We start from the raw sequence: 20136 nt of genomic DNA on the forward strand, positions 1-20136 counted from the left end.
ATTTTCTTTTTTGCATTTTATCTCAATATTTATACCTATCTATTTGAAGTGTGAAAAAAGAATTGTCATTGTGAAAGTGACGTTTCTTTGGACAAATCGTCTAATAACTCATTTGAAATAATAAAAAAATGTTATTTATTGTTTTTGTGTTTAATACGTAGAACTCCATTTAATTTTTTTTAAATTTAATTAAAATCAAAATAATATAACTATTGAGTTCTGCAAGTATTTTTTGGTTTTTGTTATTGTTACAGCTGTTTCGGCTTTCAAGGCTATTTTCAAACTGCCAAAAAACCTGTTGAAAATAATTAAGTAGGTAGGTATTTAGGTACATATTTACAAATCTTGAAATTTTGGTTTTGATTTACTAAAAACGAGAAAATTAAAAACACACTTTTATGGACGCGAGCTCTATTACTGTTCACAGAACTACTAATTTACCTTGACTTATAAACAACTAATGGTAACGGAAAGAGAGATTATTACATCTGTGATAAGACCATAACCTCTATTGTCCATTTTCTGACACTAGTGTGTGCTGGGGATAGTTGTTCAGTAGCTGCTACACGTCGGGTAGTTTTAGCGAAGAAGAAAAGTACATAGTAGTTGTGGATGAAAAAGCGCTGGTGACTTATGGCAGCAATTTGTACAGCCCCTCCCTGTTCCCTTTCCGGAAGGAGACATTAAGGACACTGGGAGACAACCGACCAACAAACTACCACCGAGCAAACCATTGCGAGGTGTGCGGTGCCGCTAATTAGGATTAAAGGAAATAATGCTGAACGGCGAACCCAATGCAGGACCTTTTCTAAATCTTATGAATGTGTGTAAGATGTACTTAGGTGTTATATCCTTACTTGATTGGTTTACTTACCGACTGACTTTACACACTCCTGCTCCATTTAGATGTGTCGGCGGTATAGTAGCAAGGTACTCACCTGAAAAAGAAAAAAGCTATGTCTTAGAAAAATATTACATTTATTTTCTTGATACTAAGAACGGGTTGTTCGGAACAATTCTTCGAATTTCAATGTTAATTTTCAAGTTCTGTTATTATTTCAGTTTTGTCAAGCAGCAAGCCTGTGATGATATAATAAAAGAACTTGAAAGGGACTGAACGTTGAAATTTGAAGAATTGTTCAAATTTTCCGAAACAACCCGTCCTTATAAGTATAAAATATAAACACATTTTATATCAAATATAAGAGATTAAAATATATATTCATTTATTTGTGGTATTTTAAATCATATTAGTTATCTATGTCCTAATACAAGCGTTACGCAAATATTATTTTTAAATTTATGTTTAAATTTGTGAGAACCATACAAGAGTCCCAACTTCCCGGAGCCAGTGAGACTGTAGCACCAACAAAAGTTCAATTTAAGAGCACACTAATAAAGATATAGAATAATAGTATAGTATATTTAAGTTGGATTTAACTTGCCTTACTAAACAAACCGGTATTGAGACAATATGAAGTCTATTAGAACTCGGATTTGCTTTAAATCATCTTTCTAAAAGCTGATTTGTCGATAATTGAGTTAGTTTTTCAAATTATTATAAGCATTCACCTGAAATATCCATACAAATAGAAAATATCTCAAGAGTAAAAATAAATTTGGTTGTTTACAGGTGAAAAATATAATAAGCAGTAATTGTCGATAGAAGCACTTGTACATATTTGGTGGGTTGGGAATAAGCCGACGTAGCTCAGTGGTCTAGAGCACCTGACCGGACATCAGAATGTGCGGGTTCAATTCCCGTCGGCGGCATTTATTTTTACTAGGGAGATATTTTCAATTTGTATGTATATTTCAGGCGAGTAATTAATGCTTATAATAATTTGTTATCCTTTGTGCTATCTACAAAAATCATTAAAAAATAACAGTTAGTTTATATTAACAACTATTTTTGTAATGCGAGCATGTTTTATAGATGTTTATCTAAGAATTAAATAAACAAAGGCGTACGTTGTTGAGACTGGTGGGAAAATTTTGATTATTCTGCTCTGATTACCGAACACAGCGAATGCCATTTCAAACAAGTTTCGATTCTGACTATACGAGTACCTAGCTATCTTTCACCAGGACACTGATCCCACTACCAAGCTATTTAAATATGAACCTAAAATACAACGCCACGGAAGCTGCTTTGGAAGAACTACAAAAAAAAACAATGTTCAAATTAATAATATTTAATCATTGAAGACAATATTAGCGACTTTCAAACGAAAACTTGAAACGGAAATATCAGAAAAAGATTCAGTCGCAATAACGTATTAAACCCAGGACCGCAGCCTTACCGGGGTTTGGCTCTACCACTAAGCTAATTCTACCACATCCCCGTCGGTCATACTTAACTGAATCATACTTTGACTAAGTACATTATCTTCATTTTTTAACGAATATTTTTATTTTTTATGTAAGATTGCAAGATTCTCCGCGAACAAAATGAACCCGAATTGAAATAAATAATAAATATTAATAAATTTTTTTGTTCGTTTTCGGTGTCTTATTTTTAGCTTGAAAGATGTCTCTTTTCCACCTTAATTTGGGTGACGCCAAGGCGTTGGGCGGCTGATTGGGATTGTGCCGGTACTCGAGGCCATCAATCAAAGCATCACATGGCTCCGCTCCTTTGATTGCAATGGAATTGTGTTTTTTTTTTGCAATCGTTCAATCAAAATTGGAGGGGTACTAAGTCAAGAGAGGGGGACAGACTTAACGACATTATTCGGTAGGTAGGAGGGGAAAAGAGAAGACAATGAAAAATATTATTTCTTCAAACACAGCAAACTTCTTTTGTGGCATCATTTTAATTTAAAATAATTATTGTTTTAAAAACTAACACGTTTCTTAAGCAACGCTAGCTCCTTTTTTAGGGTAAGCTTAATACTAAGGGGGGGAGGGGTTAAAGGGGTGTAATTATCAATGAAATAAATTTAACAGGGTGTCATTCAAAAACATTTTTGATTTACACTATTGCCATTTACACAGTACACCACTCTCATTTACACATACAAACTGAAAATCATCCCAAAATATCTTGTTCCCAAATTCCAAAGACAGTCCACTTCGGCAGAATCCAAACTACCGTTCTCCGTTCATCGGGTCTCCAGCCGCGATAAAACGCATAAAATTGTTGTGTTATTGCATAGTTAACCATAATCCGCTGTCATAAATAAAGGCTGTGAAATCAACCAGTGCCGAGAAGAGAATTGTGCTACAAAATACGTGAGTCCTTTTCACTTTCCAAGAAGACATTATGTCTTCTTGGTGCAGCGGTTTGTTCACACACCAATTTTCGCTATGAAATGGTCTATCGAAATATATAATTTAATCAAATTATCCAAAATATTTATGGTCCTTCGATTCAATGTTTGACTGCCCTGACGCCATAAATTTGCTGTCACTACTTGTACCTCCCAAACATACTAGATGGAACATTTTATTTTACAACAATAATTTGGTTTTCAATTTTATTATGGAGGGATATTAGGTTGGGCATGAGTTTATGGATGTCGGTGATATTTTGGTTCTAACATACAAATCCAAATTAGTTCACATATTTTAGTTCATGTAAATAACGAGCAGATAATCATAATTTAGGCATAATATGCTTAATTAATTATTCACAATATCTTATTTTTTTATTACACTTATATAAATTTCATGTAAGTGTACTATATGCTTTATTTTTTTTTATTTATATTATACTGTTATTTTAAATATATTTCGTTATCTTTATGTAATAAATATTATCATGTAAATTGATCAAGTTTCACAGAGTATTCGAAGAGCCCTTTTCATCACGGATGTATGGGGTTGAGTCGAGATTCTCGGCAAAGAGAAAATTATGGAAAATAAGAATCCACCAAGCAATTAAACAATCTTCTAACTCAAACAGTATGAACAAATGATGTAAAAGTAACTTGAAGAAGAAGTCGAGACGACCAAAGAATAAATACATGGAACAATCAAGTGAACCAAATTGTAGCTTGCATTCCATTGTTCATCTTTGAAAAGGTCCCGAGTGACTTATACTACATATAAGGTTAACGCCGAAGTAAAATCAACTAAAACTAATGTACTCGTATGTAACTTCAGTCGGGTTATGTCAAGAGTCGGTAATAACAAGAAAGTATGTCGCCCACCTACTTACATGTCTGTAAGTCAAAATATTTCATATTGGAAAAAAGACTTTTGCATCATCACTATTTACTTATCTAAGTGTTTGTTCATCTGAACTAGTGTTTGGAACTCTAAATAACTGCGCACTGTGACTAGTCAACGGTCATCAAACAATAGAAAAGTACGTCTTAAAAAACTGAGTCCATTACCTCATGCTTTTCACCCCAAACCCTGGGGCCTAGTCTGCATCTTTCGGGTTACCATGCCTGCTAGTTCGTGGTTCAACCTTTCTTCGCCGGTGCTGTCAACCGAGTGGACATTGTCTCTAATGACTAAAACACACAGTTCATATTTTAGAACTTCCTCCGCAATACATTTACGAGTATGTATTGGATGAAATAATTACAATAATATTTACCGAGTGTATAGCACCGCAGCGCAAGGAATTTTTAACACGGTAAGGGAAGGGTTAATACGTGTTTGTGACGTGGCTAAACCGGCGGTACGAACGTGTTGAAAGATACAGACTACACGGAGAAAAATGAATATTTCTATTTTTTTAAGAATCTCTTCAAATTATTGGTAATCTGGCTAAAATCGGGATTGCAGGCCGTTTCCTGATATTTTTTTTTGTAAATTCTTAATATATGGGAACAAGTGTTCATGCACCTGCATTTGTCTTGATAATTACTGTTAACCGTAATTATTAAGTACATGTTTGTAAAAGCCCATGTGGGCGTAAAGTATTTTTAATTTATAAATTTTTAAAGATTACAGTTTTGGTGATTTTCTCGGTGACCGGATAAATCATCAAAATGACAATTCATCACATCTTTAAAAAGTTATATAAAGTCATGGAAAGTATAAAATAAAAACTTTATCAACTGGGTTAAGTAGGTTAGGTTAAAAAAATATATTTCATTGTTTCTAATGACTTTATATAACTTTTTAAAGGTGTGTTGATTGTCACTGTGTTGAGTTATCATGGAACCGATTTTCTCAACTACCATACTAGGCTCATGCCCGTATTAGAAAAATATCTGGTTTCATATTTATGAATAGTAATACTAATTACTATTACATCCCTAAAGTATTTAGAAAATTAGTTATCGATAATGTTATGTATGAAAATTAACAAACTATATAGCAGTCTCTTTTTATTGGAATCCAATTCAGCTCTTTTCTCGTTTGATTAAACTTTGAATATTTGCTTTTCCTGAGTATACGAGTACATATCATTGCTGTATTTTGAATAACTCTCAGCTTGTTCAGTTCCCAAAATGTGGCGCAACTATTATTTTAAAAATGAGCTCTGCAGTGTTTTTACTTAATTTCTTTATCAGTCTTCGAAGAAAGTTTCCCCTTTTTGATAAATTCTTCCGAATGAGTTACCTACCAGTCCCAGCGACATGGTGAAACTTCATTCAATATTGGAATGCTCCCGAGGTATCTACAATGTGCTACATATTTCTTACTGTCGTAAAAAAACATTTTAGAAACAAGATAAAATTATCTTTCAAATGTTTTCATTTGAAATAAACATTGATATTTTTAAAAAATAAAATTTTAATATCAAACATGAAAATGTTAACCAAAAAAACTTACCGGGACATTTTGACTCGAAACGTCCATAATTTTGAAAGAATTCGATATTTAGAAAACACATTCCTTTTGTGTAAGGAATTAGTAAAAAGACTGTCACTTCACTTTTTATGCCGTTTATGTAATAAAAAATACAAATAATTGATTAACTTTCAACTGTCAGTGAAAAAATCCCCCCAATTGGTAACATAGACAATTTTTTGATTTTATCCATGCAATCATGTATAAATATTTGGCAAACCGAGAGAAATAATTATTTATCTTTCCACCGACGAACAAATCACATATCTACGAATTATAGAAAAAAATATTTTTATAATGTATGGATTCTGATTTATTGTTATTAAGTTTAATTTGTAGAACTCCATTTTAATTTTTATTTTTTATATATTCAATAATATTGTTATTGGGTTTATAAAAACAGTTTATTTTTAAACAAGTTCTGCTGTGTAATTATTATTACGCGTGACAGCTGTTTCGCCTTCTGGATAATGCCTTCAGAAGGCGAAACAGCTGTCACGCGTAATAATAATTACACAGCAGAACTTGTTTAAAAATAAACTGTTTTTATAAACCCAATAACAATATTATAGAATATATAAAAAAAAAAAAAAAAAATATATGGATTCTGACTTTCCTTCAGATCTGTTCTTCCGAGTCTCTAATGGAATATGATTTGTGGCTAGTAATTTCCTTCCGAGGTTTGAACGGTTAATACATTCTTCTTATGAGTTCTGTGATTTTGAATACTTTTAGCCGTGATCTCCAATCATATCTCTATTATATCAGTTCGACAAATTTGACTAATGAGAGCGTGGTTGTACGAGACGACATATTATTTATAAATGCGAATGCTAAAAGGAGTGTATGCAAAGACAGAGTTGAGGAGAGTTTTATCATAATTTAGTTAGCTTACAGCAAGAAAACTAGTTAGTCTTGCGTTAGTGATAAATCCCATAGAGAGTAATGAATATCTTGTATTGTTGTCAATAATAACAACAGAGCTGGGATATGATAAATAATAGTATGTCTATGTATTTGATGTCGGAAAGCACTCACCCGGTGACCATCCAACTTGACGAAAGACATTATTTATTTCAACGTCCATTTTTTTCTTACCTAACGACGCGTTAAACAGACAACCCTTTGCACGAATACAGCGCTACCGAAACTTATAGGCACCAAGCTAAAATATGTTCACGGAAATCACTGCCAGGGAAAATATAAAGCGATAGAAATGTTTGATTCTCGAGTGGAACTGGATTTTTTTAGGCTGAAGGTAATGGGGAAGGGAAGGAAATGGGGAATAGAAAAGTTGGGAAGTTCCTGGCTGTTCAGATCTTGTCACTAAAGACGGTTAACTCCATTTCAAGAAACATTTCCATTCAGAATGGTGGTTTTCCATCAGGACTATACTAGAGAACTATCACACTGCATACAGGTGTGTTCTGGGCGGTTCCTAAACTACGAAGCCGGATGCTCAATTTGATAATTTAAAACAATGTATATGTTGCAGTTAAAACCCGTTTTTAGTGGACGCGGAATGCGTATTATATAATATATCTAATATTGACTCGTATAATCTAGTTTTAAATATCATAAATCTAGTTTTAACCACAGTATATCTAGTTTTAATTATCGTAAATCTAGTTTTAACCATAGTAAATCTAGTTTTAACCACAGTAAATCTAGATTCAACCATATCAAATCTAGTTTTAGTATAGTATAGTAAATTTAGTTTTAACTAGTAAGAACGCTTTCTAACTAAAAACGGGTTTCACCGTAATATATACAAAGTAAACTAAGTTATACACTAAATTATTTTAAAATAATATGTACCTACCTATGTTAGAAATGTGTACAGTAAAGTTTTGAATATAATTAATAATTATCAAGAACAACATTATATTTAAAAAAATATATGCTTGTGTGGTGTAAAACTTATGTACAAGGGGTTCAGCTTACAGAATTTGCCATTAATGTTTCTAAAGCTAATCTGCATGAGCAGTGAGCACCGACTTAATAGATTTTTTTTCACATATTTTATTATTTATAACTAGAATGATGGAGATATTATTTTTTAATTGTTACGAAAGGTCTACAAGTTTCGTCAGCACTGTACGCCGTTCATATTATACAAGTCACAGCGCGTCGGGGTTGACAGATTTTTTTCCATTTCCGGAGAAGTTCGTATTTCCGCCGTGCGGAGGAAACGCGGCGTTGTCGTCACGGGAAAACAAAAGGCACTCCCGCTCTGTACAATAATAGGACGAATAAAGGACGCCCCGCTTTGACTTAAATATGACCAATCTCTCAAGGAGTGCGGCCAAATTTACAAGTTTATTTTTCCACTCTCACTCAGGTGGCAGAAAGGCTGCTTGGTATCACAGAGGATTCTTTGAAATTGAGGGCTAAATATTAAAAAAAAAAATTCAGTGCCGCTAAGACGGAAATAACATTTAACATTTGGAAAAGAACGGAGTAGAATGATGTACAAATGAGATCCCTGACGCGTATGTGCGGTATGACCGTGTGAGAAAAACGGAGATTTGCAAGGCGAATTAGTAAAATTAAGAATGGGGCGCTTAAACGGTTTGGTCATGCAGAGCGAATCAACGAAGAAAGGAGTCTAAAGAGAATACCTGACGCGAATGTGAACGCTAGAAGTAGTCGAAGATGCCAGAGGAATACATGACACGGTGAAGTGAACAATTGAATCGAGTCATGTCAAGAGTCAGAATAACAAGAGACGATGTTTGAACATAAATGAAAGAAGGAATGTGTGCCAAGATCGAGTTGTTTGGCAGTCGGTTCTTTCTGCCTACCCTTTCGGGGAAACGACAAGATGATTAGTTAGGACTGCTTTATATGTAGGTAGTGTATAAGCCTGGTGTGTAGGACGCTTGATCGGTAGTCCGGCGGGTAAAAGTCGACTCTTACAGCGGATCCTTTTTCAACAGAAGTTAAGCTTACTGAAGAGGTCTATACTATAAAACTTAGGGTTTAAAGCTTCCTACAAAAAAATCTATCTGAAAAATAATAAACGCTAGTTTCGAAAATACTGTGAATAGAGAAAGAGCGACGTAACTGGATAGAAGATAGAACAGATGCCTAACGAAGTATGGTACGTAGCATTAAAGGGGACTTATTAATACAATAAGGAAAAGAAAAACCGCATACCCTGATCCGTGATCACATCATCAAAAATTATTGGCAAATTATTGGGACTGCCGCTGTAGCTCTCTGGGTCGTTCTGGCTCTGAAATTGCGGATGCGGCAATAACCATTTTAATAACATTGTTTCAATATTTAATTAAATCTCCTCCCTTTACTAATTAAACAGCGGGTGGTAACTTTTTTAATGAGTTATGCCATGATAACCGAAAGCTTTTTTTGAAATCGGCGTGCTGGCAAATAGTGAAAATTGGATACCATAGAAGTAGTAATAAACAAGGAACCCCATGAAGGTGCAGTCACATCTAATACAGAACCGATTTAATTTAAGAGTTTATTATAACTGAAGAGAGTATTATTTATATATTTATTACACGCCCTAATGGGCATTTACACACTACAAAGTTTAATAGTTCAGTATCACAGTTATTATAAATTCTACAAAATTAAAACAATAAAGGAAACATAATACAACGAAAAAAGAAAAAATATTAAATGTTACAACAAAAGCATATAATAAAATAAGATACATTAGTAAACATGATAAGAAGTCTCACATAAATATATATTCAAAATAAAAATATATATATTGCGGAAATTATAGATGTCTATTTGTGTCTCGATATATAAAAGAATTGGAATAAACAATATTTATATTGATTATTTTTAAGATGAAATATATCTCCCAGATCAGAATATTTATTTCCGAGACTGTGAAGTCTTGGAATCGGGGAATTTTGATAAGACAGTGTCCTGGTGTTGTAAAAATAAAAGGGTAGTAAATTTCGGCAAGATCTTTTGGGTATGTAGATGCTGATTAATTGGAGTAACTCAGGACAGTCAATTTTGTAATGAAGTATTTTATGTAATACTATTAAATCTGTCTTTATTCATCTTTCAGAAGGTTTTAATAGGGACAATTTATCTAGTAAGTAGTTATAATCAATGTTTTCTACAGTAATATGCAATTTATAGTTTATATACTTCAGGAACTTATGTTGAATCTTTTAAATGTTATCGGAATGAATATTGTAAAAGGGGGACCATAACGTAGAGTTATACTCTAGTTGGCACCTAACAAGGGGATTATAACTGAAGAGAGTATTTATAACTGAAAACTCGTGGATTCGAATGATGTGGTAAAAACCACTAAGTTGGCATCTCCTACAGTAAAAAGGTACCCTGTGAAAGTTCAGTCTAAATCATTTGTCACCTCCTGGAGAGAGATTCCGGTTCTACTTAAGGATAAGGAATTGTCCTTAAAGTCAAAAATATTAACTGCACTATTAGTAACTGTGATTCTAGTTCTCTCGGACGACAGCATAATAATAATCATTGTCCTTAACCTTAAAATTAACGACTATTTCGTTAGTCGCGATTGCAGTTCTCTCGGATGTGAGCGAAAAAAATATTAAGTCTAAATTTAACGACAATTCCTTATCCTTAAGTAGGACCGAATCGCCCCTCAGATATCTAAATGATTCCTTATTATGCTTAAGAGATAGCACCACAAGAAGAAGATAACACAATTGTCTGGAGCCAGTGGGTATATGATGAATGTCCAATCAACGTCCAATTGAATTGTTTTCAGGCTGAAGGGAGAGGGGAAGGGAATATAATGGAGATGGGTAGATGAAGGTTAAAAAGTACCCACTATTCACATCTGATCACCAAATACGGCTAAAACCATTTAATTCAATACTAGAATTTTTCCCGAGGAACACGAATAAAAAATTAACATCTCTCTATTTTATGAAACCAATTGCCCCATATTTTGGGTATAGCTTGTGAAGGATATTCTGCATGGCGTCAATTTTTCTGCTAAGTTAGATCGTTATTCCAGCGACAAATACTGTTAATATGGGGGATCTGGGATCCATTATTTTTTTTCCATTACTGATAAAAAAAACAACCCTTTGAAGCCTAAATATAATAAAAATTAAATTAGAAAAAAATATTAATTAGTAAGCAAAAAAAATTAAACACCGAAAATTTTAAAAAAAGTGTTCTTTATGTGGTAACAAAAGTGCGGTTATGAAAGGGTTAAAGCAACGTCTCGATTCTGAACTATGGTCTTTCTCGTGGTATCTACTACGCTAGCAGTAGGAAGGATCCAAATCAAGGTACGAATCTACTACAGAACCGATTTCCTCATCTGTCACCTCTGGAGGTAGGTATGCGTTGTCACATTCCTCCGGGCTTGTTCAGCACAGTCGGTGACGCTCCATCCATCACCGCCGCCCCCTTCGCCATCTTCCCGCCGCACTTTTTCAACGAGCTCATTAAGGTCGAGACGAGATGCATTATTTATGTATTTATTTCAACCACGAGGAATTCCACATCTCGCGGCGATATAATTATTCGGGAAGGAAGACGGATCGAAAACCGATTACTCTCGAGCCGCGTGACAATCTTGTGAAAGTGAGCCTAATCCCATTTTTAACCTAATCTTAAAAAAAAATTTGCAAATCTTCGGTCCTAACACCAAACAAACTAGGCAAATGCTCTATTCTGGTGAAAGAACGTTGTATAAGTAAGTATATGCCATATATTTAAAATAGAGGCCGCTGATAAATTAATCACTCTAAAGATAATTAAAAAAGCTATACATTTAAGAAGGTACACACATACATCCGTGCCCCTACTACCACGAATGATAATATTGTATTAGAAGGTACACATACATACGTGCCCCTACTACCACGAATGATACTATCCGAAAAAACTGCAATCACCATTTATAACTCCATTATTGCTCCACATTTTAATTACTGCTCAACTATCCTTTTCCTGTGTAACGACCGAGAGCAAAATAAATTTCAAATTCTCCAAAATAGGGCAATGAGAACAATACTCAGACGAAATAGGTATTCAAAAGTAAATAAAATGTTAAACGAACTAAATTGGCTAACGGTGAAACAGATGTTGACCTTGAACACGATGATATTTTTACACAAAATTGTAAACAACCTGCTACCCAAATATTTTTCGAATAAAATTGTATACAACAAGGACATACACAAACATAAAACTAGGACGTACAATCAAATTAGGCTACCAAAGAAGGACAAAGCGAATACCCAGAATACTATATTATATAAAGGGATGAAATACTATAACGCGCTGCCGGAAAACCTTAAGTCTGCCCCAATTGAAAAGTTCAAGATGTTGTGTAGGAGCCACATCAAGCAAGAAAAAAAAACATAGTATATTTGTATGTAATAATTAATTAGTCATTTGTAAACTTAAATGTACAAATTACTAAAATAAAGACAATAAATAAAAAAAAAAAAAAAAAAAAAAAAAATAATATTATTATAAGAAGGTACACATACATACGTGTCCCTACTACCACGAATGATAATATTATATTAGAAGGTACACATACATACGTGCCCCTACTACCACGAATGATAATATTATGCAAATACTTTAAGGTGAAGCACTACGAAGTAAGAGAACAAGAGTCCCAACTGTTCCCAACCGGCATCCCCAATTGGGGTATGTTGTGAGCTGAAGATAGCAGGGAGGGGAATGAGAAGGGGAATGAGAAGGGGAAGAGGAAGGTGGGGGGGTACCTGGATATTCAGATCTGATCGCCAAACACGGCTAAAGCCATTTCAAGCAACGTTTCAATTCTGAAAGACGGTCTTACACTTGGACGATACTGAGAGTATTTTCCACACGTATTTTGGTTTCAAAATTTGATCGCTTAGAAATATTTGAGATGCTTTAATTGAATACTGCGAGTAGAAAAATAATCATTAATAAGCATCTTTTTGATAAATCTTTTCATAAGTTCAGACAAAAATATCAGGCCTATAAAAACTGCTTTAAAATTTCAAATTCTCCTACTTAAGAACCCTTTTTGGATTATGGTTGTATTGCATAATGTGGCAATAAGTTAAGGTCTTTAGAAAATATGGTGCCCGCGCAAAATAAAATAATTCACACTTTTTGGGGATGTTTTTTTCTTGCATAAATCGAAACGGGCGGCTGGTGTTAAGCAGAAATTTAAACCTTATCGCCATCTAAATAAGGAGTGTTATTGTTAGCGGCCCGATTCCAAATATTAAACGACGTGGTGCTTCGCCTTAAGGCGAAAAATCTAAAAAAACGTTTGCGGTCCAATCAGGCAACTATCCAGTTAGTGACTAATATCAAAAGAAAGAAAAAATCTTATATTCTCATTGGAATTCTTTCTAAATTTAATTTCTGGAAGTGGTGGTTCAGAATTAAAAATTTCGGCGTTCTCATAAATAACTAGGACCGTATTATTTGGTGACTAGAACAGGTTACTCTAAATGTTAGTACATCATTCCTCCTACCCCAAACTTCTCTTAATACAGCATTCCAATATTGGGAGTGCCTTAATCACAGCGGATAGATCTGTGACATCACATCTGTGTGGTCATCACAGAAAATGAAAAAGAAATATTGGGATGACATCAGACTTTATTAAATTCGGTAAGATTGTTTATTCTTTATTTTCAAATTGTAATCTGTAAAGTCTTTTGATAAAAGTTGGCTAATTTTGTGTTGCCATTTTTGCGCGATAGACTATATTTATGAGGAAGGTAAGGCCGACGACCCGAGAACCATTTATTGGATAGCCAACATTTCTTTCATAGGTCACCAAAGTGATTTGTCTACCACTTGGTGTCGGATGCGTCTGCCCGCCTACTGCGTGGCGGGCCGGATCGGGAGAGACTGAGAAATCCTTCCTTTCCCTAAAACGACTCCCCACACATCATCCCCAAAGATGATACATGCCCTCATGCAAATTAATTTCCTAAGGGCCTCTTGTGTGGAGAAAATTTAAAAAAATGGTAAATTTATAGTTTAAACACTTTAAAAAATACTTCACAAATATTAAAACATTTTTAATTATTAATATTTACTAATATCGCCGAATGTTAAAGAAGTTAAGATTCGTGGGCATGAAAAATTAAGTATAAAAATCAGGTCACAATTGAGAGTGGTTAGAGGCATTGTCCTGGTAAGATAGAGATACTGTGTTCGATTCCCAGTTTCTACCGTAACCTTTTTTATTTTCTGTGTCTGTAACATGTTTCGTTTAGATTTATTAGAATTATTGTATTCTTCAATAATAAAAGATATTATTAGCAATAAATTTAAATTTTCTATTTAAATCTCGCTCAGTACAAACATCTTCAGGGTATAAACTTAAACTAATCTAAAAAAAACAATGTGTATCTGTGTGAGTAAAGTCATCAAATGAGTAAAATATCAAAGAAAATTTATAAACATTTTATTAATCTAAAATTATTTAGGTACTGCTCTCAAACCAAATGTTGTATTCCCCTATCTGCCAGACGTATAGATTCCTCGGAATCTGGGGACATTCTTTTGCCAACAAAATGTTGAATGTATGGCAGTTGTTTATTCCTCGTAACTGAATAACTGTCTGATCACAAAGATGCTGTCAGGGGTGTACCTACTGCCTATCTGTATTTCACCGCATCTTTTCATCTGAACGTAATTAATGATGCCGAATGATAAAATATGTATACTAAAAGTATTTATTTCGTATGACAAGTGGTCGCACAATGGAGGATTAATTGACTAAGTATGACTAATGATATGTTGCGACATCTATGAAATGAAAATTGAATGACAAAATGTTAAATTAATGTTAAGTATCTAGCAAAAGGTCAGATTCAAAAAGACTTCTACGCGTCCTTCCTATAGATCTGTCAAACTGTGTGCCGCGGCGTACTAGTGTGCCGCAAGAAGTCTCAGGTGTGCCGCGAAGGAAGTATCCTCAAAATTGTTAAGTTTAACCTTTTTTTTATATGAGAAAGGCATTGTAAGTGCTAACTCTCTCACTAGATGGCGTCGAGACAAATTGTCTACATTTTTTGGTGAAGATACTAGAACTTGTCAAATATTATTTTTTTTTTTGGCAAATAAATGTTTAAGACAAGATTTTTTATGCATGGCACAAAGGGTAACAATTATTTTATAAGCAATTAAATAAATTTTTAAAATAAAGTTGGTTGTTTTCAGGTGAAAAATGTAACAAGCAGTAATTGTTGAATGAAACACTAGTGTATATTGAATTATTTCGCGGATAAGAGATAAGCCGCCATAGCTCAGTGGTCAGAGCTGTCGACCTAAAATCGAAAGGACACGGGTTCAAGTCCCGTTGGCGTCATGTATCTTTTATCAGGAGATTTTTCAATGTGGATGAGTGTTTCAGGCGAATAATTATTGCTTATAAAATAATTGTTTCCCTTTGTGCTATGCATAAAAAACCTTGTCTTAAACATTAGTTTGCAAAAAAAAAAAAAAATAATTCCTCTTAATTTAAAATTTCTTCAACATCTGTATACGTATTCAAATAAATATTAGTCACATTCGTACATGGTGGTCGCGCGACACAGGGATACAGTTTGGCTGGAATAAACGCAGGGTAGTGAGTGTGAGCGAGTGTGAGTGAGTGAGCACGCACACCCGCTCTGTTCCGCGTTGTGCGGATAGGAATATTATTTAGTTTTCATAAATTTTGAAACGTCAGCTCTCACAGTTATTTTTTTTCTATTTTTTATTGAATTTTTTTTTACATATTACAATTTACTATCTATCATCTCTCGACTACCATACTGAGCTGATGTCCGTATCATTGTAATCGTACATATGTACATTAACGCAACTATTTTAGTAAGTTATGTAAAAAAAGACCCATCCTTCTCAAACAGACCCTACAAACAGCATCCCCAAAGATGACATCGTCAGGTAAATTATTTTCCTGCGCGGAGAAAAATGACCATTGCTAATTTATTATTAAAATTATTTGTAATTCCGGTTATAAACGGGATTGCAGACCTTACGAATGAATGAACGGGTTTCCTGATAAACTTTTAGTAAATTGCGAATATATTACCACGATGGCGGAACCTGAATATTTTTTAATTACAACGAAAATTCTTTGCATCTTCATGATATATTTATCAAGGCAAATCGATATAACATTCTCAAATTGATGCTTATTAATAAGGCCTGTTAATTTATGGTGAAGGCAAGAATCGATTTCTTTATATGGGGTTAAAATAAAGAGTATAAACCAAATAAAAAGACAACAACTCTTTCTCGACACAATACCCACAAATTTAAACATTTTACAGCCCTGCCCCTGTAATCTGGGAAAGCGTAAAAACATGCGACATGCAACCGGTACATTATCACTCCGGATTCCCGGTAGCGGAGCCCGACCGAACACGTGTCCCGTATACCGCGTATATATCCACACATCAATTAACACCTCAACTGTATGGCGGGACTGGCGGCAAATAATTATTTATTTACCTACAACACCGAACAGATAATTCCTAGAAGTGTGATCTATAATATATCTATACCGATTTGAAAGAAAACTGATGTTTCCAATTTAGACAAGATCTTTCGATTCCAAGGCTTCAAACATCCCAATGGCATAGATTATCTGTTAAAGGAAGAAAGAGGACCAACATAAGACCAATAGTAATTATTTATAGTTTTGAGATAAAATTAATGGTGAAAAATGCTAAATATTATTGGAAATTGGAAAAATTGTGATTGTAAAATTTGTTAATCCCAAAGACTATTATGGCATGGAGATCTTGAAAGAATGACAAAAGACAAGACAAGCACTAAAAATAGCAAAATACGCAATAACAATGATAAGTGAAAAAGAAAAAAAGGAAAACAAAAAACATTTCACAAACAAAATTAAAAACTGGATTAAGAAATAAAAAAAAGGTTGTATTACAATTCTTTTTTCATAAAAGAATAAAAAAAATATCTACATAGTACACATATCACACAACCTGACTAATTAATAATTAGATAAATATTGCTTAGTTTTTATAACCACCTTAATTATTTTAATTTCATTACTATATTTTTTTGTTTGTTTTATTTTATTTCTTAATATTTCATTTAAATTAGTTTAATTTATCGTCATTTCAATACATTTCATTTTATTTATTTACAATTCGTCACATAAAATTTTTAAATGGGGGCCTCAGCACGGGAATCACACAGTGAGGCTCAAATATTTTATAAAAAAAATAAATGTATCAATAAAAAATAACATATGTCTAAAGCATACGAGACATGTCTTTTGCAACCGGTTCATTGGATTTCACGGAGTAGTGGTGTTGTGTATTTTAATAATTGAAGACAATATTAACGATTCTCAAATTTGAAACAGAAAAATCTGAAAAAAAAAGACTCGGTCGCATCTAGGAATTGAACCTAGGATCTCAGCCTTGCCGGGGCTTTGCTCTACCACTGAGCTAATCCGACCCTATCCCCTTCGGTCATATTTAACTGTATGATACGTCGACTAAGAACTACCAACATTATCTTCATTTTCTTAACGCAAAATGTACAATCGAAGGTTCATCTAAATGCAATCTAGATAGTGTCTTGGACTGTCTTTTCTACAAGTTGCCGGGGCTTCGATCTTTGAATAGCTCATATTTGAAGAATAAAATGGTTGAAAAAATATACATTCATGATGAAAAAGGCTCAAGTACGCTTTATGCAAATGCAAATAAACCTGTGCCTAATGATGAAGTAAGGATGAAATTAGCTTAGTTCGTGTATGCAGACGCTTTTAACACACTTCTACCGGATTATATGTTCGGTGTGCTACATCCATCGCGGTTGTCCGTTGCGGCGACGGGTTGCGGGAGTTGCGACAGGGAAGAGGCGTGGTGGGTATTTAGGATTTATCCCGACATAAGTATCTGCGAGTTTATCTGGCGTATAGCGAGGTGGGCGTCAAACATTGTTTCAGAATTTTCTCAAATAACTGGGTACATCCTGTAAAACAGACTTCTAAGAATCCCAAAGGGTGGGAAGAATTAATAATCATGACTTAAAATACACTTAACGCATTGACACTTCATTAAAAATATATATTTAGGTATAAAAATAGGGGAAAAGATATGTAATTAAATTTGGTTTCATTTTATACCACATCGGCTTTATTAACTACCCAGTTTCGCCCGAGAAACATTTTATTTTTACTAAAAGTTTTTTGTGTCTGTCTCACAATTCAATGGAAAGAAGTCTTATAGCTCAACGATATGGAAACGATAATCATTGAAATAGAAAATTGAGACAGAAAATACTGTGCAATTTTCAAGAAGCTCATCGTTCGAGAGATCTTTCTAAATAATTCATCATCACGCAATTTCACTCCAGGGGTAGGCAAAGAGGATGGACATCATCTCACACGTATTTTTGTTTTATTTTATTTATATTGAGGGAAGTGAAAATGAAAGTAAGCAAGTGTTTATATTTTTGAAAATATAACAATTATTTTGTTATTACTAAAACATTCATAAAGAAATATATTACAAATATTTAAAATTATCACAATTTAGAAGGGATACATTGCCAATTTTAATGAGACCAGAATATACCGCACAGAGTTTTGGCAGCCAGGCGGAAAGAGCCGACGAGTCACGAGGCTGGCCGAATGAAGCGTCGTCCCTTCTTGCCACGCTGGAGTCGGTTTTACCCCCCTAGCCACGCCAAAAGATGTTTCACATCAAAAAGGAATTTGAAAATAGCGATAAAATGTCGGACGAAGCAGAAGGCGGGTAGTTAAGCTAGTTCTTAACCTTTCAAGCTATTTTTTTTTGCTTTTGGGAACAACTCAGATGGTCTCACAGAAATCCTTGTAACTTCCTTAATACTAATAACTTGTGAGACTTCATGAATTTTTTATTAATTACTAGCTAACGTGTACCGACGTAGCTCGACTTTTCGCTACTTTCAACCAATATAATATCCATGTTTTATGTATATAAACCTTCCGGAAAAAATTCTCTAAATGATATTGAAAACCCTATCAAATCCGTTGCATAGTTTAGAAGAACTAAGCGGACACAGACAGACAGACAGACGCGGAGTGACTTTGTTTTATACTATTTAGAGATACCACAATACGATAAGGAATTTACTAAAAGTTTATCAGGAAACGATCTGTAATCCCGTTTTTAGTTCATTATGATCTCCGGAGATGTTCCAAGATGTTCGCGAACGTTCCAGACTATTCCAGAACATTCTGGAATGTTGTGAAATACTCTCAAATAGGTACTCTCGAATTTCTGGACTGTTCTAGAAATTTCTAGAGGGCGAAACATCCAGCCCTTATATGTTCAAAAGCACGCCCTTCCGGTAAAAATAGGAAAGTTCTTCATGGATGGGGGATAGAGGGCTACCACACCATATAACTCCTTTACCGTACTGAGACTCATTTCTGAGTTTTAGCGGTACGCACATTGTACACTTCCTTTTATAATATATATTGATTTTTATATGAAACGACAAAAAAGTTGTGACGATAACGTTTGCAATACATTTGTCTAATAAAATGATGCTAATTATTATATTTTTATGTTTGCAGCCAGAATTTTAATATTTCAAAAAATATATGTTTATTTCTAATAATAACAATGTGTTTATTTATTAAATAATTAATCAATTTACAGTATAATAGTATTACAGAGTATAATCAATAATGTTAACTATAATAATTCATACAATTAGTTTTCACTGCTTTTGATTTTTTAATGTTCCTCTTCTATAGAAACTGACGCTTGTGTCTAGAAGAGTGGCGAACATCAAGATTAAGAATATTTAGTGTTTGTAATTATGAATATTAAAATTTATAATTGATTAAAACCATGGTTTCATCATTTTGATATTTTTACACTGAACTTCTCTTTAATTGCTTTTAATGGGTGTTTATCGTTTTCTATTGTTCTGATATTTTCGGGTAGGCTGTTGAAGTATTTTTTCCCTGGATATCTGTAATGACGTTGAGCAAAAGTGGTGTTACATTTGTGTGTTGGAAATATATGTTTTTGACGAGTACGACTTTCAGTTAAAAAGCTGTGATTTTGTTTTTCTTTTATTATTTGAGGTATTATGTTTTTTTGGACAAGATCATTAAATTTTAATAATTTAAATTCATCAAAAATTAGGTGTGTTGAATAATCTCTTGGTTTTTTCAATATTATTTTTATAATGAGAGCGTATTTTATCACCTTTCTTAAACTGTATTTAGTTTTAGGATACGTTCAGAATTACTCCATTTATTTGGATTTTCTCGCAAAGCGGAAATATTCCGACCTTCTGACAGAATGTGGCTCAGACCTGAGGAGTTAAAAATTCATCAAAATCAAATAAGAAATGAAGAGTGACAAT

At 33.7% G+C, this 20136-nt stretch overlaps 1 protein-coding gene and 1 non-coding gene across 2 annotated transcripts in view; one reads left to right on the top strand and one right to left on the bottom strand.

Moving 5' to 3' along the window:
* LOC149410535 (uncharacterized) overlaps positions 1–20136 on the bottom strand; it is a 429087-nt gene that overhangs the window by 289850 nt on the left and 119101 nt on the right. The window lies entirely within an intron of this gene.
* TRNAL-UAA (transfer RNA leucine (anticodon UAA)) lies at positions 15013–15085 on the top strand. Its single transcript has one exon. It is a non-coding gene; the product is annotated as a tRNA-Leu (tRNA).

This window comes from Hesperophylax consimilis, chromosome 27 (assembly GCF_061612785.1).
Source record: "Hesperophylax consimilis isolate HC1 chromosome 27, BYU_Hcon_1.0, whole genome shotgun sequence".
NCBI classification, from domain to species: Eukaryota; Metazoa; Arthropoda; class Insecta; order Trichoptera; family Limnephilidae; genus Hesperophylax; species Hesperophylax consimilis.